The 6,483-nt window shown below is 42.4% G+C and overlaps 1 pseudogene; it reads left to right on the plus strand.

Moving 5' to 3' along the window:
* Positions 1 to 5,040: 5,040 nt before the first annotated feature.
* On the plus strand, positions 5,041 to 5,158 carry LOC126274337 (5S ribosomal RNA; annotated as a pseudogene).
* Positions 5,159 to 6,483: the final 1,325 nt, after the last annotated feature.

The raw sequence follows: 6,483 nt of genomic DNA on the forward strand, positions 1-6,483 counted from the left end.
AACAATGACTTACAGGGTGTTTCAAAAATGACCGGTATATTTGAAACGGCAATACAAACTAAACGAGCAGCGATAGAAATACACCATTTGTTGCAATATGCTTGGGACAACAGTACATTTTCCGGCAGTCAAACTTTCGAAATTACAGTAGTTACAATTGTCAACAACAGACGGCGCTGCGGTCTGGGAAACTCTATAGTACGATATTTTCCACATATCCACCATGCTTACCAATAATTGGCGTAGTCTCTGAATGAAATTACCCGAAACCTTTGACAACGTGTCTGGCGGAATGGCTTCACATGCAGATGAGATGTACTCCTTCAGCTGTTCAATTGTTTCTGGATTCTGGCGGTACACCTGGTCTTTCAAGTGTCCCCACAGAAAGAAGTCACAGGGGTTCATGTCTGGCGAATAAGGAGGCCAATCCACGCCGCCTCCTGTATGTTTCGGATAGCCCAAAGCAATCACACGATCATCGAAATATTCATTCAGGAAATTAAAGACGTCGGAAGTGCGATGTGGCCGGGCACCATCTTGCATAAACCACGAGGGGTTCGCAGTGTCGTCTAAGGCAGTTTGTACCGCCACAAATTCACGAAGAATGTCCAGATAGCGTGATGCAGTAATCGTTTCGGATCTGAAAAATGGGCCAATGATTCCTTTGGAAGAAATGGCGTCCCAGACCAGTACTTTTTGAGGATGCAGGGACGATAGGACTGCAACATGGGGCTTTTCGGTTCCCCATATGCGCCAGTTCTGTTTATTGACGAAGCTGTTCAGGTAAAAATAAGCTTCGTCAGTAAACGAAATGCTGCCCACATGCATATCGCCATCATCAATCCTGTGCACTATATCGTTAGCGAATGTCTCTCGTGCAGCAATGGTAGCGGCGCTGAGGGGTTGCCGCGTTTGAATTTTGTATGGATAGAGGTGTAAACTCTGGTGCATGAGACGATACGTGGACGTTGGCGTCATTTGGACCGCAGCTGCAACACGGCGAACGGAAACCCGAGGCCGCTGTTGGATCACCTGGTGCACTAGCTGCGCGTTGCCCTCTGTGGTTGCCGTACGCGGTCGCCCTACCTTTCCAGCACGTTCATCCGTCACGTTCCCAGTCCGTTGAAATTTTTCAAACAGATCCTTTATTGTATCGCTTTTCGGTCCTTTGGTTACATTAAACCTCCGTTGAAAACTTCGTCTTGTTGCAACAACACTGTGTTCTAGGCGGTGGAATTCCAACACCAGAAAAATCCTCTGTTCTAAGGAATAAACCATGTTGTCCACAGCACACTTGCACGTTGTGAACAGCACACGCTTACAGCAGAAAGACGACGTACAGAATGGCGCACCCACAGACTGCGTTGTCTTCTATATCTTTCACATCACTTGCAGCGCCATCTGTTGTTGAAAATTGTAACTACTGTAATTTCGAAAGTTTGCCAGGCTGAAAATGTACTGTTGTCCCAAGCATATTGCAACAAACGGTGTATTTCTGTCGCTGCTCGTTTAGTTTTTATTGCCGTTTCAAATATACCGGTCATTTTTGAAACACCCTGTATTTTTGTACAGAAAGGCATCCATTATTCAGGAAGACAAATCTTCAATATCTTTCCAGCAATAGATTTCATTTTAAGACCAGCCTAAACGATTTACTGGGGGCCAATTCCTTCCAATCCATTGATGAATTTCTTAGTAGAACCGACTGATGTTTACATTTTACTGATAATATCAACTACTGCAAGTCTTAGTACAATCTGATCGAATGGTTCAAATGGCTCTAGGCACTATAGGCATTAACATCTGAGGACATCAGTCCCCTAGACTTAGAACTACTTGAACCTAACTACCGTAAGGACATCACACACATCAATGCCTGAGGCAGGATTCAAACGTGCGATCGTAGCAGAAGCGCGGTTCCGGACTGAAGAGCCTAGAATCACCCGACCACAGTGGCCGGCTTAGAACAGTCTGACATTTGTACAAATTGTATGCAGTAATGCGATCATTGTATGTAAGTGCTGTAAAATGATTTTTCTATTTGATGATGCTTGCCTTTAATAGCATAAGAATTATCATATAGACCGGGGCTTATTGAACATTTACATGTTTTGTGACAAGTTATCTATCACCTTTTAGTTTTTGTTGACGTATTCCAGATCAGTGAGCACCAATTCACTTGGGGTCCGTGGAAGGTACATTAAAATATTTGTTTTTTCTTTGCAAATATTTATTGTGTGTTCTTGTTTTTCTGACACGTTCTACATCCTTGAGGATCTCCTCACTACAGACCTATTTGAACGGAATGTACTTCTCATCTAACGTGTCTAGTCTAATCCCATGTTCCACAGGAAAGAGAGCGACACACGACTACGGAGACCGCTGCCGCGGCGCCATACCACGGTGTGCTCGCTGCAGCTCCAGCGGTGACCCTGAGGACCGCCCAAGCCGTGGACCGCTGTCGGCTGCTTCGTTGCCGAGTTTCAGACTGCCACGAGGAGCCGACGGCGGACCCCGGCGAGGGTCGAACCGACCCGCCGGTCAGCGAGGAGCCTGCTGCTGGGGATTTCGGGAGCTCTGACTACTTGACCGACGTCCTTCGAGGGAAATTAGACCTTCTTGTTGCTTTGTCTGTCACGCCCCGCTTCTATATTCGACATCTACCGTTTTAATGTCTCTTCCAGCTCTCTGCTCTCATATCAGCTGTAACTGGCTGCATTAAATGCAAGTAGGAAAACGAGTACGAGTGGTAGGAAAAGCGTAATTTTCTGATATAAAAGTAGAAAACACGTCGTAGCTAGTTGTTCACACGCTAGACTGTGCACTATGTGCTCTAGTTTCACAAACTGTCTGGGGTGTCCTGGTAAATAGACTGCTGAAACTACGATGTACTGAGATCCCCATGACGCGTTAAAAGTTGGAAGGAAGGAAGGCGGACTAAGGTTTTTTTATTTGGCTTCGGTTTATTGGACCAACAGCGTGGTACAGATACAGAACATATTTACGGAGAAATCATAGTGACTATTTGAACAACGATTTAAAAGCACTTTACATAGGAAGAATAAACACTGCTAAGGAACTTCGCTTATTAACTTGAGACAAAATAGGAAATAAGATTAAGAGACATTGGGAACCATACACCTGGACATACGAGAGTTAGTTCACCCACAGAAAAAAAAATGGTTCAAATGGCTCTCAGCACTATGGGACTTGACATCTGTGGTCATCAGTCCCCTAGAACTTAGAACTACTTAAACCTAACTAACCTAAGGACATCACACACATCCATGCCCGAGGCAAGATTCGAACCTGCGACCGTAGCAGTCGCGCGGTTCCGGACTGAGTGGGTAGAACCGCTAGACCACCGCGGCCGGCGCACCCACAGACATAACACAAAATTTCATATAGACAGGTTACCATCTACATATATACAAGGCGATGTATACACAAGGCGATGTATATACTCGTATAACGCGATGTGCTGACTGATTCACCACTGGCCAGCCCAAACCCTTAAGGAGGGCATTGATCTTATACAACAGACGTCGTTTAAGAAGTGATTTTTCGAAGTTACACTCCTAAGGGGGTGAAATATGGGAGGAGAGGTTTTTTGAAAATACGTTGCTATTACAGCAATTTTGAAGCTAGACCTACGGGGAATTGGCATCTGGTTTGTCGGTCTGAAATAAAGAAATACTCGTTTCACCATTTCTGTAAGTTTAACTCCTATTGGGATGAAATAGTATGTGAAAGTATATTTTGTATTTTGAAAATAAGTTATTATTAAAGAACTAGTAAATTATTTTTTAAGCTACATCCTTGAAAATTGATATTCGACTTCCCGGCTGCAAATAAAAAATTACATCTTTGGGTGTTCTCGGAATTTCAACCACTAAGAGGGTGAAACATGAGATGAAATTATTTTACGAAATACGTCATTATGAAACCATTTTTAAACCTCAACCTGTGAAAATTTGTATTTAATTCTGTGTTAGAAATAAAAAAATATGTGTTTCACTGTTTCTGGAAATTCAGCCACTATAGGGATGAAAGTTTTTATGGAAATGTTTCAGTATGCAAGTACTTCTGAAGATAAATCTATGAAAATTTGTTTTCTGGCTTTCCTGTTAGAAATAAGAAAACTCTTTTAGGTGGTTTTGAGAATTAAAACCCTAAAATGGTGAAATAAGTGCTGAAATGTTATATGAAAATATTTCATTGTGAAACCATTTTAAAGCTAAATCTATGAAAATTGGTATTCGGCTAGAAATTAAAAAAAAATACGTGTTCATTGTTTTTGGAAATTTAACCACCTAAGGTAGTGAAAATGAGATGTCAAGTTTTTTGAAAGTATTACAATATGAAAGCATTTTCATAGCTAAATCCACGAACATTTGGATATGGCTTGCCCGTTATAAATTTTAAAAAAGCGTTTCAATGTTTTAGGAAATTTAGCCCAAAGGGAATGAAACACGGGATGAAAATTTTGAAGAAAGTGTGTCGTTATATTTAAAAAATTACAGCTAAATCTATGAAAAAAGTGTTACGGGATGAAAGATTCTACGGAAATATGACCACAAGAACGCAAAAGATATGTTTAATGAAAACCTTGGACTCCAGTCGCGGGTTTGGTTTTTTGTCAGAAGTACATTCGGAAAAGACAATGGCCGTAATTAGTGTGAAACATTTAGGTGTTGTCATTTGTGAAGAACATAAGAATTCGATTAAAGGAAAACAAAAAAAAGTGTGTAGACCATATAGTCTTCGCGAGCGAAGCAGCGGACGCTAAGCTAGTCTTGTATAAAACAAAAAAAGTGTATTTTGTATCAGGATTCTTATGTCACAGTAAAACAGGAGCGGGTGATGGGATAAGGCAACATAAGAATTCGATTAAAGGAAAACAAAAAAAAGTGTGTAGACCATATAGTCTTCGCGAGCGAAGCAGTGGACGCTAAGCTAGTCTTGTATAAAACAAAAAAAGTGCATTTTGTATTACAGGATTCTTATGTCACAATAAAACAGGAGCGGGTGATGTGACAAGGCAACGGCCTTGCCGCAGTGGATACACCGGTTCCTGTAAGATCACCGAAGTTAAGCGCTGTCGGGCGTGGCAGGCACTTGGATGGGTGACCATCCGGGCGGCCATGCGCTGTTGTCATTTTTCGGGGTGCACTCAGCCTTGTGATGCCAATTGAGGAGCTACTCGACCGAATGGTAGCGGCTCCGGTCAAAGAAAACGACCGGGAGAGCGGTGTGCTGTCCACACGCCCCTCCTATCCGCATCCTCCACTGAGGATGACACGGCGGTCGGTTGGTCCCGGTGGGCCACATGTGGCCTGATGACGGAGTGCTTTGGTGATGGGATACCGTCAGTTTTACAACGTTTTCCAGTAACCGGTATTGCAGTGCATCGAAAAAACTGCAGGAAAACAGCAAATGGTTGACGTCTCCATCTTCTTTCTTCTGACAGTTGTAGAAAGGATTATCCCTTATGTTTATGTGATGTAAGTGGGAATGAGTTCAACCACTTTTGGCACGCGCTCGCAACGAGGTAGTTATCTGCTTCCTGCTCGTCTGTAACTTTTGAGGACCAGGGAAGGTTTCTAATTACTGGTTGGATCGCACCGTAGTACTGGATTTCTTTCCCTCTGTATGCACAGTATGATACATTTGTTTACGTTCGGGGTCAACTGCCAGAGCCTGCATTATTGATCAATCCTCTGCAGGTCATTTTGGAAATCGATACCGTCTTCAGGCACTGATGCTGTCTTCTAAAAAACCGCATTGCCTACGAACAGTGTTGAAGAGCTTTGGACGCTTTGTAGTAGATCATTTATATAGATCATAAAACGTAAAGGTCGCATCATACTTCCCTTGGCTGGTCTGGAAGTTATATCTGTTGATTTTGTTCCATTAAAAGCGACGTGTTATGTTCTTTAAAAATTGAGTCTTGAACCCAGTCGCAAATGTGGTCCGATACTACGTGCTCTCGTATTATTTTCACTAATCGACTGTCTGGGACGGTGTCAAATCCCTTCATGCAATCAAGGAACACTGCATCAACGTGAGCGCCGTTGCCTATAGCGCTGTGGAACTTGTGAAGGAAAAGTGACAGATGAGTTTCTCTAGATCTCTGTTTGCGAAATACAAGTTGATTTTTATATAGAAGCTTTCCGTACTCAGCGTCATCGTGTTCCCATGATGACTCAATGATATCATCAATGACTGTTTGCAGTGAGCACGAGATGATCGAGATAGGGCCGTGATCAATGAAAATGTATCGCCTTTGTCACACCAGGTTAATAAAATGCATTTCTCCTTGTAATCTCATTTCATACCTCTCCCTTCACTGGCAGCATTACGTGAAATTCAATTAATCACATGATTGTCGGGCTTCTCTCATGAGATATCAGAAAAAAATACTTTAAATATTTTTTCTATCAGGAAAAGAAAACATTTTTTGCAGGAATATTTTCATTAAAA

Source organism: Schistocerca gregaria, chromosome 5 (assembly GCF_023897955.1).
Source record: "Schistocerca gregaria isolate iqSchGreg1 chromosome 5, iqSchGreg1.2, whole genome shotgun sequence".
In the NCBI taxonomy this organism is placed as follows: domain Eukaryota; kingdom Metazoa; phylum Arthropoda; class Insecta; order Orthoptera; family Acrididae; genus Schistocerca; species Schistocerca gregaria.